Source organism: Monodon monoceros, unplaced genomic scaffold, assembly GCF_005190385.1.
Source record: "Monodon monoceros isolate NGI ecotype Baffin Bay Population unplaced genomic scaffold, NGI_Narwhal_1 Super_Scaffold_1, whole genome shotgun sequence".
Classification (NCBI taxonomy): Eukaryota; Metazoa; Chordata; class Mammalia; order Artiodactyla; family Monodontidae; genus Monodon; species Monodon monoceros.
Window position 1 is genome coordinate 53,349,486 of NW_021703765.1, and position 20,153 is coordinate 53,369,638.

Consider the following 20,153-nt stretch of genomic DNA (forward strand, 5'->3'; position numbering starts at 1 on the left):
AAAACCCAGGATTAAATGAAGTTTGAATTAAAAAATAATAGAAGCGATAAAAAAAGCCAGGGACAGTAAAAAAAAAAAAAAGAAAAGAAAAGAAAAAGGCTTTTGGAAAGATATGAATTGGAACAAACAGAAGAACAAGGAATCCTGAGACGTGGTCCAGATGGTGTAATGTGAACAGATGATGCTGAAGGAGGAGAAAGGGGAGGTGGAGAACTAAACATCAAACTCTCAAACTTTACCATTTTCTGTACCAAAGCAAAGGATCTGCAAATTGGAAAGGTTAGAAAAAGAAGCACGGTGAAGAGAAATCTGAATTTCAGGAAAACCTCTTGTATGCAGATGACTCATACATTTGTATTTTCAAAACTAAAAACAGAGTTACCATATGATCCAGCAATCCCGCTCCTGGGCATAGATCTGGAGGAAACTATAATTTGAGAAGATACATATACACCAATGTTCATAGCAGCACTATGTACAATAGCCAGGTCAAGGAAGCAACTTAAATGTCCATCGACAGAGGAACAGATAAAGAAGATGTGGCACATATATACAATGGAATATTACTCAGCCATAAAAAGAATAAAATAATGCCAGTTATAGCAAGATGGATGGACCTAGAGATGATCATACTAAGTGAAGTAAGCCAGGCAAAGACAAATACCATATGATATCACTTATGTGTGGAATCTAAAAAAAAAAAAAAGATACAAGTGAACTTATTTACCAAACAGAAATAGACCCACAGACACAGAAAACAAGCTTATGGTTACCAAAGGGGAAGGAGGGGGGACAAATTAGGAGGTTGGGATTAACGCATACATAGTACTATATATAAAACAGATAATCAACAAGGACCTACTGTACAGCACAGAGAGCTATACTCAAGATTTTGTAATAACCTACAAGGGAAAAGAATCTGAAAAAGAATATATATATAACTAAATATAACTGAATCACTGTGCTGAACACCTAAAACTAACACGACATTGTAAATCAACCATACCTCAAAAAAATTCTGTTTTCTCAAAAACAAATTTGTATTTTCATTCCAGATCTCCCATATGAACTTCAGGTACCTGACAACTTTACTTAGATTCCTTGAAGCACTTCACACACAGCACCTTCAAAATCAAACTCATTTTCTCTTCCCCCTTTCCTGCCCACACCCCACTGTAGCTCTTCTCGAACTCCCTACTTCAGTGAATGGAAACACCATCTTTTATGCAAGTCAGAGACATAGGTACCATTCCGGACACTTCCTTTTCCCTCAACATTGCCAAGCCCTATAGATTGGGAATCTCTGGAAACTATCCACCTGCCTCAACATCACTGTCACCATTTTCTTTCACCTGAGATGCTATACTTGTCTTCTAACTGGTTCTCCTTCTTTCATTTTATTTATCTTTTCACTTCCTCTAAAGGGATGTTTTCAGAAGGCAACGTGGATATCATCTCTCCCCACTCCTGCTGTTCTACACACAGAAACAAGGATATAAAGATTCAGATTTTAGACACTACCTCCAGGACCCTGACAGATAGAGTCCTGCATATCTTCCCAGACTCATTTTGCACCACCTTGGTGACCGAACCACACTAGATTTATTTCTGACCCTTTTGTTTCTCCCTACCTTTGCCTGATTCCCCTGGCTCATTGTCTAATTGACTTTAAATCTTCCTTCAGACCCAATCCCAACCACTATTTCCTAGGGTGTGCTTCCCCCAACTTCTTAAGTCAATCTGCTATCACAGTATCATAATCTCCTTTGTAGGTACTGAGCAAACTGATCACTTGGAATAGGTTTTTACTTACGAGTAGAGGGTTCAGAAGGTGCTTGGGCTACTACACTCTTGGTATCTTTGAAGACACTTGCTTGCGTTGCCTCTTAGTTTTAAACTCACTGTGGAGAGACCTGATTTCCCACTGGTCACTCTTCTAACAGGGCAAGGACGAGGGATGGATTGTATGGAGGGAAAGCAGGGAATAAACATTTTTGGCTCAGGGACCCAGCAGTCTGATTTTAGTTGCAAGATGTTTAGGGTAGTGCTAAGAAATACTAGTTGCCCATCCCCTAGAATCTCAAGGGGTCCTAGTCCTATGGGAATTTGAAGTCAGCCACAGTTCCTGCCAGCAAAGAAAGGGACAACCAAGACTGCAGACAGGGTAAGCTCCCAGCATAATTCAACAGTAGCCCTTGCCATGGTAGTAAATTTAAATTTATTTGTGTCATTGATTTGAGTAATGTTTATCTCCCCACTGATAATGGGAGCATGAGAGTAGGAATCAGGTCTGTTTCTTTCTTCCTTTCTTTTTTTTTTAACATCTTTATTGGGGTATAATTGCTTTACAATGGTGTGTTACTTTCTACTTTATAACAAAGTGAATCAGTTATACGTATACATATGTTCCCATATCTCTTCCCTCTTACGTCTCCCTCCCTCCCACCCTCCCTATCCCACCCCTCCAGGCGGTCACAAAGCACCGAGCTGATATCCCTGTGCTATGCGGCTGCTTCCCACTAGCTATGTACCTTACTAGAGTCTGTCATACAGAGTGAAGTAAGTCAGAAAGAGAAAGACAAATACCGTATGCTAACACATATATATGGAATTTAAGAAAAAAAAATGTCATGAAGAACCTAGGGGTAAGACAGGAATAAAGACACAGACCTACTGGAGAACGGACTTGAGGATATGGGGAGGGGGAAGGGTGATATATACATGTCTGTTTCTGATCATCACTGAATCCTTTGCAATTACACAGGGCCTGGCAACAGTAGGCATTTAATAAATAGTTTTTGAATGAATCAGTGAAAGAGCTCTTAAATTGGCAGGCTGTGGTGGGAGGGTAATGATAGCATAATTGCTACTAGTGAAATCATTTAAAGCATATGTTCTATGTTGGGTGTCAGGACTAGTCTTCTTGTTTATAAAATCTGACCATTTTATATCGTTCCCTTGTCATCACAGCTGTGATCTCGCTACTGCATGAAGATCCACTATTAAGCATTTTGCTTAGAAAATGAGCATGCAGGATGTTTTAAAATATCATAAGATTTATTAAATTCATAATTTAATTTCCCCAGTGAAGACATTTTCCTTTTGAAAGGAGGGCACACCTAAAAACAATCAACTTAAGTTGCTGTGCCCAGGCAAATTACATCTTTGTGTACACAGAGAGCTTTCGGTAGGACCCCAGAATCAAGGTGGGTAATTAAAACCTGTCAAAGAAAATGTGATGGGGAAAGATGAAGATGGACAAGTCTTTTGAATCATCCAAAAGAACACAGCTTGATGGGCTTGAGTTTACAAAGCAGCAGCCTCCTAGAACAGGCTGTTAAAGGAAGATCTCTGAGCACCGGAAGAAGCAGCTTGCGTTTATGAAGAAGTAGTATGCTAGGCTGACTGTGTTTTACTTTTATTTTTGAAGATTAACTTGGTCGAGGGTATACATATAACCTGCGCTTCCTTATGCAAAGTCATCTTTATAGAAAGAAAACAGGAGGAAAATATTTCTAAATGTTAACAGGACTGGTTTCCACTGATTTTTCTCACTTCTCTTCCTGGCAGCCATTCCGAACAACAAAAACAATAATACAACAAAACAAAGAGAATTACCCAGAAATCACATTTTCAGCAAAACCAGCAGAACACCCACAAACTCCCAAATCGGAGTCAGGCAGAAAGCCAAGGAGGAAAGGGATAGGAAGGTGGCAGGTAAATGAGAGGTATGAAGGGGACCTAGCTGTAGCAGAGCTCAGAAAGCTCTGCCAAATACACCCTCCCCCAAAGCGAGGACCTCAGTCTGAGAGCATTGCAGTGTGGAAAGGCAGGGACTGATGTAGGTGGTGGAGGGTGAATGGGCAAATCTCACTAAGGGCCAGAAAAATTCTTTCTAAAAATGACTGTATCATTTCTGTCCCCACGTGACTGGTAACGTGCGAGGTCATCCATGAAATAACTGAGGGAGAAAAGAACTAGGTTTTGTCTGAGAGTCAGAGGATGTGTGAGTACACAGATGCATCATACGATAAAGAAACAGTGGATAACTGTAGCAACAGCAAAGGAAGCCCTTGGTTCATGAATGCTTGAAAAATGACTGCCTACCTTCTGATTCTCTTAAACAAAAAAAAAACTTGTTCAGGCCATGGGAGGGCTCTGGCGTCCGGGATGAAGGCGCGTCGCTCTCTGCGGGTGGCCCTGGAATCACCCTGGGAACAGGACCAGGGCTGCGGAGAGGGTAGAGCCTTGTCTCCAGTCGGGGAGGAGAGGGACAGGGGGCGCCTAGAGGGAGCTGAGACGGCTCGGGACAGGGAGGCGCCCGAGGCTGGCGGTGCGGCGGCCGCCGCGGCGGCCGAAGAGCACGAACCTCCTCACGCACGCACAGGACGAGGATTGGCGGCGGCCGAACAAGACATTCCTCACGAACTTGGCCGCTGCGGCCGTGGGCATGCTGGCGGGGGGTGTCCTGCGCCGCCGTGCCCCTTTACCGGCTCTACGGCCAGACTACTGGACCTGGAGAATCGGCAGTAGCAGGTCATGCACCAGACCAGACTGGAAACATGGTACCTGTTAAGGATCGCATCACTGAAGTCACCTTTAATGCAGATGTGCATGCAAGTCTCCAGTGGAACTTTAGACCTCAGCAAACAGAAATATACGTAGTGCCAGGGGAGACTGCACTGGCGTTTTATAAAGCTAAGACTCCTACTGACAAACCAGTAAACGGAATTTCTACATACAACGTCGTACCATTTGAAGCTGGACAGTATTTCAATAAAATACAGTGCTTCTGTTTTGTTTTGAAGAACAAGGGCTTAATCCACAAGAGGGAGTAGATATGCCAGTAATTTTCTACATTGATCCTGAATTTGCTGAAGATCCAAGAATGGTGAATGTTGATCTCATCATTCTTTCTTATACTGGTTTTTTTTTTTTTTTTTTTTCGGTACGCGGGCTTCTCACTGTTGTGGCCTGTCCCGTTGCGGAGCACACGCTCCGGACGCGCAGGCTCATAGGCCATGGCTCACGGGCCCAGTCGCTCCGCGGCATGTGGGATCTTCCCGGACAGGGGCACGAACCCGTGTCCCCTACATCGGCAAGCGGACTCTGAACCACTGCGCCACCAGGGAAGCCCAGCAGTCACTATTTTAAAAGCTCAAAATGGAAGAGGAATCACTAAAGCCCTAACAGCTTGCCCAAAGATTACAATCTGATTTCAAATTTGACTGTATTTTTCCTTTAAGATCTAGGGCTATTTTACATTCAGAGTACTAAATAAGTACTTTGACATTTCAGTACCATGAAATTTAAATAAAATGTATATCTAGTAGGCTTCTAGCATTTCTTGTGATAGTTCCAAGTCTCCGAATTTTAAAATGTAAGTGCGATTGTGAAGATTTACCGCCAGCAGAGTTCTTCTGAAAAAAGATGTATTAAACTGTTTGAATAGTAAAAAAAAAAAACAAAAAACAAAAAAAAACCCCAAAACCAAAAAACTTGTTTAAATAAGAGTAACATAAAAGGAACATGTGTGCAGGTCCTCTAGGGAATATGGAAAACAGCAGCCACAAATTTCTTATAAATAAGGAAAATGTACCAGGAAAATATGTTGCCACGAAGTTTAAAAGCATAACCCAAATAGAAACAGTAATTCATGAAGCAATTACAGCTATAAAGGAAGATCACAAAGCAGAATGATAAGAACTCAGGGAAAAAAGTGAGAAAACGAAGGTTGCTGGTAGACAGCTGGAGGATGTGAAATAGGAACGGCAGAATTGAAGGAAAGGAAGGTCAATAAAGGGACACAAAAGACAAGAACGAAAAGAGCACAGAAATGGTGCCGAGATAAAAAGGATAAAGAAGGATTAGAGAAACAAGGCAATATAGCCAACATAGGCATAGCTGTGATTCGCAAAGAAAGTCAAACCAATGGAATAGAATAATTATCTTAAAATATAAGGCAAGAGAGCTTTTCTGAAATAAAAAGTCTAAAATCTATTTAATGAAAAGGTAACCATTCTATCAGTGAGACGTCATTCAGAATGGTCAGTGTAAAGAAATGTCTCAGAAAAAGTTTTGAAAAGAATCCTTTAGGTGGTCAAGCAAAAAGATGAAATGAGGTTAAGGGAGAGAAAATGAGGTGGACATTAGACTTACCTGCAGAAACATGTAACCTGAGCACAGAACAGAGCAGCATCTACAAGAGATTGAGCTAAGAAAGCAGGAGCCAATGATTCTCTGTCTAGTTAAGCTCTTTCCAATGTAAAGACTCAAGTAAAAAGAGCTTTGGACATGCCAGAATTTGGGTCCTATTGCTCAAATGAACCTTTCTAGGGGAAAATCCTAGAGGATGGGCTGTAGACAGACATGAAACAGAAAATGTCAACAGAAAAATGTCATCAAAGAATCAGTGGCCAACACCCCCATGTTCAATACAGCACTATTCACAATAGCCAAGACATGGAAGCAACCTAGGTGTCCACTGATGGATGAATGGATAAGGAAGATGTGGCATGCATATATATATATTTACTCAGCCATAAAAATAATGAAATATTGCCATTTGTGACATGGGTGGACCTTGAGGGCATTATGCTACGTGAAACAAGTCAGACGGAGAAAGACAAATACTGTATGATCTCACTTACATGTGGAATCGAAAAAAAAAAACCCTGAGCTTATAGATACAGAGAACAGATTGATGGTTGCCAGAGGCGGGGGGTGGTGGTTGTGGGAAATGGTGAAGATGGTCAAAAGGTACAAACTTCTGGTTATAAAATAAAGAAGTCCTGGGGTGTAATGTACAGCATGGTGATTATAGTTTATAATCCTGCACTGTGTATTTGAAAGTTGCTAAGAGAGTAGATCTTAAAAGTTCTCATCACAAGAAAAAAATTTTTAAACTGTGTATGGTGACAGATGTAAACTAGACTTATGGTGGTGATCTTTTTTTTAATTTAATTTATTTATTTTTCTACAGCAGGTTCTTATTAGTTATCTATTTTATACATATTAGTGTATACATGTCAATCCCAATCTCCCAATTCATCCCACCACCACCACCACCCCCGCCCCGGCTTTCCCCCCTTGGTGTCCGTATGTTTGTTCTCCACATCTGTGTCTCTATTTCTGGTGGTGATCATTTTTGCAGTATATACAAATATTGAATCATTATGTTGTATGCCTAAAACTAATATAACGCTATATGTCAGTTATACCTCAATAACAATAAAAAAAGAACCAGTGGCCAAAATCTAGCTCAACACATTTTAGAAGAGGTATATCATTTTCATGGATTTAAAAGGAATACCTTTATGATCTGATATGACATGAAGTTTCTGTAGCTATACATATGTAGATATACTTTAAGAATTTTTTTCTATTACTAGTTTGTTTTACTTTTTTTCTAAATCCTTAATGGCTGTTGAATATTATAAAATGTCTTTTATGCATATATTGAGATAGTCATGTGTGTTTTCTCCTTTAATCTCCTAGTTGCTGTGAATTGTATGAATATTTTTTTTCTAATGCTAAGGCTTCCTTTCATTAGCAAATAAATCCCGTCTGGTCATGTTATTTTACATTATTTATAATTAGTTAATTTTATTGAAATATTTATTAAGAATTTTTGCATCAGGTTCGTGAGAGAAATTTCATTACAATTTTCCTTTCTCAGACTACCGTCATCTAGTTAAGATTATACGAAATCCTAAAATGAACTGGGCATCTTTTCTTTGTTCAGATCTCTAGAAGAATTTTTATATGACAGGGATTAACATTTTCTCGCTGGTTTCATGAAACTATTTGGGTCTGGTCTTTCTTTTTCTGAGTAAATGTTAAGCTAATATGTCAGTTTCTTAAACTGTTATGGATGTATTCATGGTTCTTGTTTTTACTGAGTTTTGAATAATTTGTTTTTCTAAGAAATTATCCACTTAAGTTTTCAATATATTGGTATAAAATCTATTTCTGTTCTAGTCCTACGACAGATTTAATATCTACTGTAAATTTATCCCTGTTCCTGTCTTCATTCCTAATAGTGTTTATATTATGCTTTCTTTTTCTCTTTTTGGTGAGCTTATTCAGAGGTTTAGTGATATCAGTATCTTCAAAGAACAGCAATAACACAAAAATATTTACAGTGATTATCTCTGGGTGATTTTGATTATCTTCTTTATTTTCTTATGTATTTTACAAAATTTCCCCAATAAACGTATATTATGAACCTCCCCAATAATACCGGTAATAAAGTGATACACTTTTGAACAGTCCAAAAGTGGACTGAATAGGAGATTCACAACTGGTTGAATGGCTTTTCCTAGGTGGTATATAAATAATTTCAAGAAAAACTGGAGAATGGTCTTTAGTGGTATGCATAAGCCTTTCTTTTTGGCCCTATTCTGAACAGTTTTTTAATCATCAACTTCCATGATGATATATTAGACACTATTATGAGATTTAGAATATAATACATCTTGGGAAAATATTTAAAATACTGGATTTCAGATTTAGTATTTCTCCAGTTTTGACAGTGGAAGCATTCTTTCTGGTCGTCCAAATAGCACTTTTAGGTGGGTGAATTAGAAACAACCTGTCCCTTCCACAAGACTCTACTGTCATTTTCTGGAAAATTATGGTAATAAATAAATAAATAAGATAACTACTAATATAAATGATGTTCTCTAGAATTAAACTGTGCACAATAGTAAGGAGTGACCTTGGGCTAGAAAGACACATTTGTATTTATAAGATGACATTTAATAAAGATAAACATAATAGTCTACATTATGTTAAACCACCTAAGCGCATAGTACAAGGTAAGACAAACATGTCAAAATGATTTCATGTGAATGAATGGCTCACAGTTTTTTCTGAGTATGAGACAGGTTGGCATGGCTGCCAGATGAGCTGGTACCTTGATAGAAGTAGGGTATTCATATCCAAAGATTTTCAAAGGGTGCTGTGAAGTCCAAATTCAACTGAAATATTGTTCACAAAATAATATCATAAGTTAAGAGAGATGCTGCTTTTCTTGGAACAAAATACAATTTGTCTGTTGTCAGCTAAAAGAGCTTGATGTCCTATTCTCAGAGAATTGCTGAAGGAACTAGGTATTTTGAAGATAGAACAATGAAGACTTATGGGCGAACAATAGTTTTTTTTTTTTTTTTTTGCGGTACACGGGCCTCTCACTGTTGTGGCCTCTCCTGTTGCGGAGCACAGGCTCCGGACACGCAGGCTCAGCGGCCATGGCTCATGGGCCCAGCCGCTCCACGACATGTGGGATCCTCCTGGACCGGGGCACGAACCCACGTCCCCTGCATCGGCAGGCGGACTCTCAACCACTGTGCCACCAGGGAAGCGAACAATAGTTTTAATCAAACATTTGAAGGACTGCCTTGTAGAAGAAAAATTTGATTTATTTCACATAGCTCTACATCCAAGTTAAAGAAAGAGAGGTGGGCTTGGACTCACGACAGAGAAGAATCTTCTAAGAAGGGTGTCAAGAATGGAAACTGCTTCTGGGGTGAAAATTCAGGGACCCTTTCTAGAGGCCATTTGGTAACGTGCAAAAAGCCTTACCATTTGGCATTCCCATTGGCCCAGCGAATCCAGGAATTTCTACTGATTAAGTAATTGGATGCTTCCTGAGGCATTTGTACCAGTGAAAGATCTGGATAGGCTACTAAGTAAATACAGGAAAAGAAAAAAAGAAACGTGAGGGGAAAAAACAAACAAACAGAGCAGAAAGGGGGCAAAGAGAATGAACTCAATGGAACAGAAACTACTGTTAAAAGTACAGGGGTGGAAAGGAGCATGAGATATTATTAGAAAATCGCCAGTCAAAATAGGGTTGAATGCAGGCCACTGAGGCAATGGCCCAATTTTTTTGTTAATTAGATGAGAGAATTGTGATTGCTAAAATAAAACTTAGATTGAGGATCTCTAGTGAAGTGAGGTCAACAAAAATAGCTAATAAATGGGAAATTACTTTAGTCCTTTGCAAGTGAAGAAACCTATTACTCGTGGGTGTTAAATGGTTTGTAATGTAGAGAAAGGAAACAGATTCCTCTGGAGATGATTCACTATAGTGCTGCATCAATAGAGGACTTCAGGATGTAATGTACTGAGGAAATGCTGGCTTTGGAAGTGTGTGTTCCATGCTAGACCATAGTCCAAATGTTTGTGATTGTCTCCATCTGAAAACAACGGAAAGGGTAAACAAGTCTCTGCAGAATAATTATTCAAAATCAGAATTTTTAAATTATTTGAAGATACTAAGATTTACTTGCACTTCTTTGTTTTTTGAATTTAAGACGAGTGCATAATATTTGGGAATACTAACCAGAAAAAACTGTCCACATTTTATTGAAAAAGACGTTTAAGGCATTATTCATAATGGTGAAAAATGTAAAAAAAATTCAAACGCGAAATAATTGAGAAATCAGTATTCTAACCATGGTGTGTTAGCATACTTTAATAGCCACAATATTTTTATTAAAATGCTAGACATTAAAAATAATAAGCATTTATTAAAATGATAAGCATATATATGCATACAATGTATATACACAAAATGATACGTTATGATAATTATGAAACTACTGGCAAATTAAATAGTTACTTCTTAATTGCCAGATTCATTGATAGACTTTTGATTCCAGGTCTGACTCAACCCCTCTTTGGTAGTTGACCTTGTTCAACTTTTCCTATTTCTTGAAATCCTGATCTCCCTTTACTTCCACGCTGTTTTGATCTTGCTGACCCATTAGCATGGTTCTCCTTTGCTACCTGTCTGTGTTTAAATATCTGTGTAACCTAGGAAACTGGTCTGTACTGCCTCACCTTCTAACATACATGTCCCAATGTGATCTCATTCACTCAAACTTACCTCTACCTTCTACGTGATAACTCCCAGCTAATCTTTCTCCAGTCCTGACAGCTTCCTGAACTCCAGACTCATAAATTCAGCTGCCTTCACTTTTCTGTCTTCCTCACCTGAGGACTTTTGACCAACCTGGCACCTTAAAGATACGGTAGAAAGATACATTTACCTCTCTCCATCTTTATTGCTTCTAGCTTAGTCTGAACCACAGTCATCTCTTGTCTGAATTATTATAATATCCTCCTAAATAATATTTGGATAAGTGAAGGCTTGCCTATGGGACACCTTCAACTGGATATTCTATAGGCACATCAGATTCAAGATGTCTAGAATTAAATCATCTTCCCCATCCCAACTTATTTTTTCTCCCAGATTACCTATCTCAATTGGAGATACTGACATGCATCCAATTTTTCAAACCATAAATTGGTCTTCATTTCTATTCTTCTCCTTCCTGACAACCAAGTCATTCAACCTCCAAGCCTAGGCAATTCTACATATTTTAAACATGTTTTTTCCTTTTGAATGGGTAAAGAAGATGTGGTACATATATATAAGGGAATATTACTCAGCCATAAAAGGAACGAAACTGGGTCATTTGTAGAGATGTGGATGGACCTAGAGTCTGTCACACAGAGTGAAGTAAGCCAGAAAGAGAAAAACAAATACTGTATATTAACGCATATATGTGGAATCTAGAAAAATGGTACAGATGAACCTATTTGTAGGGCAGGAATAGAGACGTAGATGTAGAGAATGGACATGTGGACATGGGGGGGAAGGGGAGGGTGGGATGAACTGGGAGATTAGGTTTGACATAAATACACTACCATGTGTAAAATAGCTAGTGGGAACCTGCTGTATAGCACAGGGAGCTCAGTTCGGTGCTCTGTGATGATCTAGATGGGTGGGATGGGGGGTGGGGTGGGAGGGAGGTCCAAGAGGGAGGGGATATATGCATACATATGGCTGATTCACTTCATGGTACAGCAGAAGCTAACACAACATTGTAAAGGAATTATACTCCAATAAAAATAAAAATTCTTACCATCAGCATCCCTCCTCTCTCCCACTATGGTAAGAAATCCTTGAGGATAGAAGCTGTATTTTTCAACTTTGTATGCCCAGTCTTTTTTTTTTTTTTTTTTTTTTGCGGTACGCGGGCCTCTCACTGTTGTGGCCTCTCCCGTTGGGGAGCACAGGCTCCAGACGCGCAGGCTCAGCGGCCATGGCTCACGGGCCCAGCCGCTCCGCGGCATGGGGGATCTTCCCGGACCGGGGCACGAACCCACGTCCCCTGCATCGGCAGGCGGACTCTCAACCACTGCGCCACCGGGGAAGCCCTGTATGCCCAGTCTTTAACAGAGTGCCTGACATGTAGTTAGTGCTCACAAGTATTTGATTTAAAAATTATATTATGTGCAACAAAAGGCAAAAATACATGCAACATGTTAATTGCAAATGTGTAAAATGTATGTATTTACATATAGATATTGGAAAGATGTCTTCAAGTGATATGAAGAATTGGCATTTTAGTGTAAGTTTAAGTGAATATTAAACATTCTAAATTTTTAAAAAGCAGCAAATATATAACACATAGGCAAAGAGGAATCTAGACCCAATAGTTTAAAATAGTTTAAAATGGCTTAAAATAGACTAACATAGTTTAAATAGTCTAAATAGTCAAATAGTTTTAAATAATCTAACAAACACAGAAGTTGATGCCCTTTTAGTCCATCACCGCGTGAAAGAAGCCTCCAGGACCACTGAATGCGTACACTGACCTCATTTAGCTGATACGCTCTGGGCGGATGATTTCACACACTTTTCATACAAAGTTTCCAAAATGATTAGGTTAAAACAACATATCACAGATGAGGTGGTAGATTCTGTGGCAGGTGGCATAATGGCTCGCCAAAGATGCCCACGTTTTAAGCCAGGTAAACTGTGACAGTGTTACATTACATGGCAAAAGGGACTTTGCAGAGGTGATTGAGTTAATGATTTTGAGATGGGAGATTATCCTGGATTGTCCAGATGAACCCAATGTGATTACAGGGGTCTTTGTAAGTGAAAGAGGGAGGCAGGAGAGTCAGAGAAGACGACGTGACCACAGAAGCAGAGATCAGAGTGATGTGATTGCCGGCTCCGAAGATGAAGGGGGAGCCAGGCGTCAAGGAATACAGGCAGCCTCTAGAAGCTGGAAAATTGGCAAGAAAATGCATTTTCCCCTAGAGCCTCCAGAAAGGACACAGCCCTGCTGATATGATTTTAGCTCAGTGAGACCCATTTCAGACTTCTGATCCCCAGAGCTGTAAGATAATAAATTTGTGTTTAAACCATTAGATTTGCAGTTACTTGTTATAGCAGCAATAGGAAACGAGTACAGATGCTGTAGGATTTCACTTCCTCAAAAGCCTGACTAAACGAAATTGTGTCCTCTAACGGTAACTTCTGCAATGTCTCTTAAATCTGCTGCCTTGTTTCAGTTCATGTTGGTACCGCCATGTTTTCACACTTAATAGTAATAATCATAGCATTTCTTGAGGCATTATATAATATATAATGCTCCCTTTCCAAGCGTTGTCCTACATCTTTTATATTACATTCACCCATTTAATCCTCTCAAGACCCTTACATGATAGGGATTGTTATTACCACCATATTACAAAAGAGGAGCCCATGGCAGAGAGAGGTTAAATAACTCACTCAAAGTTGCCTAATCTGTAAAACACAGGGTTTGAACACAGCTGTCTGGATCCAAAGCTGTACTTTATCTTCCTAAAACTGACTGCATGCCTTTGAATGGCATGACTGTCACTAAAAGTGCCCTCCTCACCAATTTACTATTTATATGCACTCTGTTGTTAACTATTATGGTAGACAGAATTTTGACTCCCATGATCTCTAACCCCTGCTGTCACACCCGTGAATATGTTCTGGTTCATGGCAAAAGGGACTTTGCGGATGTCAGTAACGTTACTGATCCGTGATCTTAAAATAGGTCGATTATACTGGATTAATCTGGGTGGACCCACTGTGATCACATGAGCCCTTAAAAGAAGAGGGGTGTTATGTCTATGTTATGTCTATGTTACCATAATAAAATTAAATTAAAAAGTAAAAGAAGAGTTTTCTCCTGGCTGAGGGCAGAAGAGAAAGTCAGAGAGATGTGGCACAGAGAGTCAGAGGGATTCAAAGCACGATCAGAGGTTTGATACGACGTTTGGTGGCTTGCAGATGCAAGAACCTCAGTTGTACAGCCGCGGGGAACTGAATTCCGCTATCTGCCTAAATTCATTTGGAAGTAGAATCTTCCCCAGAGCCTGCAGATGAGAGCCCAGCCCAGCTGATATCTTCATTTCAGCCTTGGAAGGCCTTGAGCACGCCACTCAGCTGAGCTAGACTGTGCCCAGACTTCTGATCCATGGAGATGCTGACCTTTCTAAACTCCTCTCCCACGAGACTCTGAACTGAGCTGGCTGGTGAAATAACTACTATGATGTTGTGAATTCTATTTCTTCTTCTCTCCCTCTCTCTGTGCCTTTCCTCTCTCCTGCCTGTGATCCATCCATCCATCCATCCATCAATCCACTCACCCACCCACCCACTTGCCTATTAATTCATCCATCCATCCACCCACTCACCTATCCACCCACCTATCCATCATCCATCTGTCCATCCATCCATCCATACATACATAAATGGTGTTTGTTAGGCACTAAGTCGGGCATGGGAGATACAGAGCTAAATTACTGAGAGATTAGTAAAAATGGGCAAAAGCTAAGAGAAATCCCTACCAATGTGCTTCCAAAGAAATGATACCAAAGCTTCAGAGACATAGTGTTTCAAATGGGGAAACCTTTCTTCTTTATCCTCCCTTTCCTAAACCGCAGGTTGGAATTTTTCTTCCTATCAACCTCCATATTCCTTGTTCAGGTATCTTCATGCTGCTTCTTACTTTGCCTTGTATTCTATTTATCTAACCACCCAGTGTCCCATTAGACTACAAACTCTCTAAGAGTATGAGCTATTTTACAAATCTCTGAATTCCCCTCTCATCTCAGCTTCAGCCCTTGTACACAGCAGAACCTCACTTTTTGTTACTTGAATCGATCACTCAGGAAGAGCTCCTTTACGATAAATCCTATCACACACTTTACTTTGTAACAGGATCTCCAAGTTCCAACACAGGATCTATCTATTTCAGGTAACAGGCACCCACAAGAATAATTCTTGAAAAATTCCCCATTCCTCAAAGTATTCTAAGGTTATAACCCAAAAGGCTTTTCTAATGAGATGTTACAAGGAAGAAGGAAAGTCATCAACTTTAACTTTTTAAGGAAAAAGCTAATTAAAAAATTTTTGAAATATAGTTGGTTTACAATGTTGTGTTAGTTTCAGGTGTAAAGTAAAGTGATTCAATTATATCTATCTATCTATCTAGTCTTTTTTTTACATTGTCTTCCACTATAGGTTATTACAAGATATGGAGTATTAGTTCCCTGTGCTGTACAGTAGGTCCTTGTTGGTTATCAATTTTACATATGGTAGTGTGTATATTTTAATCCCAAACTCTTAATTTATCCCTCTCCCCCATCCCCTTTGGTAACAATAAGTTTTCTTTCTAACTCTGTGAGTCTATTTCTGTTTTATAAATAAGTTCATTTGTATCCTTTTTTTAGATTCCACATATAAATGGTATCATATGATGTTCGTCTTTCTCTGTCTGACTTCACTTAGTATGATCATCTCTAGGGTCCATCCACATTGCCGCAAATGGCATTATTTCATTCTTTTTTATGGCTGAGTAATATCCATTGTATATATGTACCACATCTTCTTTACCCATTCATCTGTGGATGGACATTTAGGTTGCTTCCATGTCTTGGCTATTGTAAACAGTGCTGCTGTGAACATTGGGGTGTGTGTGTCTTTTTGAATTACGTTTTTCTCCAGATATATGCCCAGGAGTGGGATTGCTGGATCATCTGGGGGAAAAGCTACCTAATTTTAAGGATATCATAATTTAAACTTGTTAGTAGCCCTTTATGTCTTTTGGGGACATGCTAAAAGCTAAGGACTTTTCTCCAGAACAGGATGAACACAAACAACCCCCTCCTCAATGTGTTAAATTCAGGAGTTCACGACCCCCTAGAGTCCATTCTTGGGGACTACGTGTCCTATCTGTCCACAGTCGCAGGCTAAGAGCACTGAATTAGGTGGATGGGTGTGCCCTGCCTTCCTGCATCTGAGTTCTCCTCCACCCCATCCAACGGTCTTCTCAAGGTAGGATTACTTCCAAAGTCAGTCAGATGTGCAAGCTCGTCACTTCTGCTTCTGGGCAGCCCCGGCACCATAAGTAACCTTCCCGAGATGCTCCAGGCCTGAAAACCCTCTTCCTCTGAGGGTCTGTATTAGGGAGTCCTGGCTTGTAAGCTTTTCTAGAAAGGCCTATTCTGGAAAGCAAGCTTTCCAACTGGCCTGCCACCAATGGCATTTTTCTGGCTTGTGGGGCTGAAGCAATCTCTCTCTAGGCCTCCAAGTTGGCCAAAGAACACTTGGTTTCAGAGAACAATGTGAGAAAATACGGCTTTTGACATTTGGAAAGTAAACAAATGTGGCCAGACGGCATGTTTTTGGTAATACCGGTTACGTTAAAACAGAAGACTACAACGTACATGCTGGTTGTTATTCCATGAGATTACTGCCTCTTATCTAAGCAGGTGACTCTTATTTCCAATTCAGAATGGTGTGCTAGGTCTCTCATTGACACCCATCCATTGGTACATTGATTTATTTCATAGGCAGCAGGAAGGTGCCCACTCTTCTCAGTGAATAGGGCTGAAGTAAACACTGCCCCCAAATAACCCGTAGCGAATACTCCAAGGGCCTCTCTAGAAAGCTCTTGCCGTTTGGTCAAAGGCAGGAGAAGGTGAGGGATGCAGGAGTGCCTCAGGTAACGTGCAAACGGTACCTGTCGTCGGGGGGAGGGGGGCCCGTCTGATTGGCACCAGCCGTGCGGCTGGCTGTAGCAGATAATACCATGCGTCGCCAACTTCTGAACCCATTGGCACCCAGCGGCAGCTCCCAGAGGTGCCACGACATTGTAATTTACAAATCACTGTGAGTAGGAGAAAATTTTGGCAGCCCTCTTTCATATATGAGAATCACACGTGAGGGTTACTGTCCGAGCGAGAGCTTCGGCCCAAAGCTCAGAGTGTGAATGGAAGTGCCGTGCTGCGTACTGCCTGGGCAGCTCATGGTCAGTCAGGTACAAAAGGCAGAGTGGGAGCTGAGCAGGCTCCTTGGAGGGGCCAGAGCCAGGGCGGATGGGAAGATCCAGGGAAACACTGTGCGTTCTGCGCCCAGAGCAAGGCCCCAGGCATGGCAAGTCCTGATAAATGGTGGGTGAGAATCTGGGCAAAATCCCAGGCTAGTTCTTGTGTTTCTAGTCAAAAATTAGTTGTGCTTTTTGAACGCTAGGTACTTTAAAGAATTTACTCTTCACAATAACTCGGCAAGATATTTTTCTAAAGGAAGAACTAGAAGATATGAGTGGTGAAGTGGTTTATTTGATGCCATTGTCGTGAGTAGGTGGCGGAAAACAGGCATTCCTGCGGCAGCTCTCACCGGGGCACCACCTGGTTCTGACACCTGTAAGCGCTGGGACGTCACAACACGATGTTACCTTCTTGGGGCAAAGCCCAAATCTAGTAGAACTCAATATATTAAAATAGACAAGAAACAGCTAGAACCACGCAGTCCAATAGAACTTTCTGTAGTGACGGGCAGGTTTTATATCTTTGTTGTTCAATATGGTAAACACCAGTCACATGTGACTACTGAGTACTAGAAATGTGGCCATGGTGACCGAGGGGCTGAATCTTTCCTTTTATTTAACTTTAATTAATGTAAATTTAAATAGCCACACGTGGCTGGTGGCTACCATATTGCACAGCACTGTGTACTGAGACTATTTGATTTGAAAGGGACCCCGGGGGCCACCTGCCCTCATTTCCCCAAATAGGGAAATTTCCTTCGCTCTGTCCCTGACATGTTCAGCCAGCCTCTCGTTACATATTTTTAATAACGAGAAGGTCTTCACCTTGCTTGGGATCCGATGGCTTTGTTAGGAAATACCTTCCTACCTTACGGTTGCCCCCTCAGGGGTATGAGCTGGGGATACAGTTGGGTTTTGGTGTGATAAACCCATCTGTTATTCCCTGGGGTTCTCTCCTGATTTGCTGTCCCTCTGCTCTTCTCGTGCCTGTGAACTATTGGTGCCCCAGCGGCATCTCAGTTCTCTGGGGGCGCAGTGTGGCGCTGTCCCCCACAGAATCCAGGCGGTCCCATCCTACCGGCCTGCTGCTGGACGAGCACACGATGCTACGTGAACGCTAGGATGGTTTCCCCACAGCGGGTTTGCTGTCTGCGCAGATTTCTTCTCAGGGCCTGGGCAGCCCCACTGCCTCCGGGGCCGGAAGCCTGGTTGCCTTTCCCCACCCTGGTCTTTCCCTTTCCCACGTTTATGTAGTCACCTCTCCCAGAGTTCAGTGTGGGTCAAACAGGCGCTAAATAAATCTTGGTTGAATGAAAGATGTTGAGAAGGCTGTCCTTGTAAATGATTTAACAGAATTTTTCATTATACACTCACGATGTAGATAACGCGAAGAGACTACGTATTATGACAGTTGGGTGACAGACATCATGGCTGGTTGACTCTAAGAAGGACAGTGTTCAAAAACATCAATGAGATGAAATTGGCATTGTTTAATTTTAGTGAGTTCTTTCATTTCTTAGTTACTTGCGTGTCCCTGTGAAGTGAATAATTAACATTTCCTTCTTATGCATGGGGATATTTTATAAAATATTGACAAGAGAAAGTGGAGGCTGTGGAAACATTAAGACTGGATCCATTACTTTAAATGAACTTCATCTGGGCTTAAGCAAAGGGAGAGGGCATTAAATAAGGGCTTGCTAGAACACTGAATTCTCTGTGATGAGAGACATGTACATGAGGAAAAGTCCAACATGAGCTGAAAAGTAGGCTATTAAGGACTCCACGCCTTCCAGATTCATAACTGAGTATGGCACCTTTTATCCTGATGGATTTCAAAAGCCTGAGTGTTCTGTGTGATCTACTATAGAAATTTAGTTTAAACTCTGCTAACATTCCCTAACAGCACTGTTTATTGGATATCTGTAGCCCCCGGCCACCTTCAACTGATACACATGAGTCCTCTGCACTGGGTATTAATTACATGGCTTACTCGATTCAGTTATATAAGTAATTAAGAAGCATTCTAAAGGTCGACCTTTAGGGAAACATATCTTTTCCTTTGGACCTCTGATAATTTTAACGAATAGTAAGGTTTGTGAACTTCCCAAATATTTAGTTAACAATTTGGGATGTGTGGAGCTCATGCACCCAGCAGAATTCTGGCTCAAAACATGCCTTGGAGATAACTATCTGGTATCCCCATAGGACAAAAGTATGAAGTCACACTGTTATAGAGAAATTGGGTTTGGGGATTCCTCGTTTCCTTCCTCACCGTTTCAGCGAAGTTAATTCTTGTAGAAGAAAACATCCCCAAATTAATACGAGCAAAGGATATTAAATGGGCAGACAGTTCTAATTGGCACATAACCTTATGGTGTTTTAATAATGTGATAACTACAATCAGGTTGGCAGTCTCAAGGGATAAACTGTATTGTTTCTCACTGAAAAAAGAATAAGCACAACAGCTTTGAGCGATGGTTCTTTCATAGGCTGAGATGTAATTTTCCAGTTATATGGAATGATATTGTTCTACTCCAATTTACATTATACATCTGACTTTGCAAATGAATCTCATATGTTACTTTCTAACATGGCCACTTTCCAAACTACACCTAATCATAGAGGTAGAATCTGTTTTTTAATTATAGTTAATCATTTAAAAAATTGTCATCAAAATAAATTCTCATTGAGAAACAATTCGTCAGGAAAAGATCAGAGGGAATATTTACCAAGCAGAGGCAGCATGGTACGATGGGAAGTGAACAGGTTGTGGAACCAGACGGATCAAGGTTTAAATCTCCATTCTGTCACTTACCAGCAATATAATCTTGGGCAAATTAATTACCTCCATTTTGTGTAAAATGAGGGTATGAACCGCTACCCTAGTAACTTTCAGAAATAGGGACAATATATGTTAAGCATAGGCCTATTGAAATTTCTCAGTAAATTATAGTCCTTCTTTTTCTCCCTTTTTTCTCCTTC

The 20,153-nt window shown here is 40.5% G+C and overlaps 1 protein-coding gene and 1 pseudogene across 1 annotated transcript in view; one reads left to right on the plus strand and one right to left on the minus strand.

Moving 5' to 3' along the window:
- Positions 1 to 20,153, minus strand: part of DLGAP1 (DLG associated protein 1) — a 292,601-nt gene that overhangs the window by 258,353 nt on the left and 14,095 nt on the right. The window lies entirely within an intron of this gene.
- On the plus strand, positions 4,148 to 16,096 carry LOC114898223 (annotated as a pseudogene).